Here is a 1,680-nt window from a genome sequence, read left to right as displayed (position 1 = left end):
TCAGCATCATACTGGAGCGGCCTGGATGGAACACAACCTGAGAAACATCATCAGCATAAAGTACATTAACCCCGGCGCCAGAAGCAGGGCGAGTGTGCGTTTTCTCAGTTGAAAAGTGGTATATATATTAGCGTGCCTACTCAGGATCAGGAGTCGCCACCTCAGCGAGCGTCCTGATTGGTCCAGACGCGCTCTGGGCCGATCTGATCTCGCGTATATATAGCCGTTTTTCCCAAAATTCACTACTTGCTCGCAGAGCTACCGACGAGGTTAGAGTACTCGCGCTCCTCATTTATCACCAACAACAACAACTACTACTACTACTACTACTACCACAACATCCATTATCATGTCTGGACGCGGCAAGGGAGGAAAGGTGAAGGGAAAGTCAAAGTCCCGTTCCAGTCGTGCTGGACTCCAGTTCCCGGTCGGCAGGATTCATCGCCTTCTAAGGAAAGGCAACTACGCCGAGCGCGTGGGTGCTGGTGCCCCCGTGTACCTTGCGGCAGTTATGGAGTACCTGGCTGCTGAAGTCCTTGAGCTTGCCGGCAATGCCGCCCGTGACAACAAGAAGACTCGCATCATCCCACGTCACCTGCAGCTGGCCATCCGCAACGACGAGGAACTTAACAAGCTCCTCTCCGGAGTCACCATTGCACAGGGTGGCGTGCTGCCCAACATTCAGGCCGTGCTCCTTCCCAAGAAGACTGAGAAGAAGTAAATAAAGGGCCTCCCTCCCCTTCAGCCAATATCACCATCAATCCGGCTCCTCTTCGGAGCCACACGTTCAAACATCTAGAGAGTTGTGTAGACTATACTGGTATATCAATAATAAGCAAGTAGTGTATTTATTTTCGAGTTAGTTATTTGTTATTATTATTATTATTATTTAGTCAGGCACGCAAGTGACCGAGAATAAATATGTATACTATATTTCTACTAATGTACCTGCTGTGTGTCACAGTGGAGAGTTGATTAGATGTGTTGCCTATTGTGATATGTTGAGCGTCTTTTTCATCTCAATGTATATTTTGTTTTATGAGAAACTGAGAACGATGAGGGGCGTGATCATTGAAATAAGTCAATGATAATAATAATAATAATAATAATAATAATAATAATAATAATAATAATAATAATAATAATAATAATGATAATAATAATAATAATAATAATAATAATAATAATGATAATAATAATAATACTTGGAGAAGACCTGATGAAGTGAGAAAGATGGTTATAATTAATAATGGTTTCTTTTCTTAGCTCAGATAGTGATAGTGAACATGGTTATGAGAAAGTAGTAGTAATAATAGTAGTCTATGGTCCTTCTTTCTTTTCATGTTTGTGGACCTTAAAAAGGTCCGGGAGATGATGTTATTCAATGATGATAATGCAAGCTGAATAGCTGGCACCATCTCAATAATGGAGCGATTTAACCACCAAATCCGTACAGGGTACGGCCCTGACGCTTGAGGGCGTAGACAACGTCCATGGCAGTAACGGTCTTACGCTTGGCGTGCTCGGTATAGGTGACAGCATCCCTGATAACGTTCTCAAGGAACACCTTGAGCACCCCACGAGTCTCCTCGTAGATGAGACCAGAGATGCGCTTGACGCCACCTCGGCGAGCTAGACGACGGATAGCAGGCTTGGTGATTCCCTGGATGTTATCACGCA

This window comes from Scylla paramamosain, unplaced genomic scaffold (assembly GCF_035594125.1).
Source record: "Scylla paramamosain isolate STU-SP2022 unplaced genomic scaffold, ASM3559412v1 Contig68, whole genome shotgun sequence".
Classification (NCBI taxonomy): domain Eukaryota; kingdom Metazoa; phylum Arthropoda; class Malacostraca; order Decapoda; family Portunidae; genus Scylla; species Scylla paramamosain.
The sequence above is the reverse complement of the archived record's forward strand: the minus strand, read 5'-3'. Positions refer to the sequence as shown.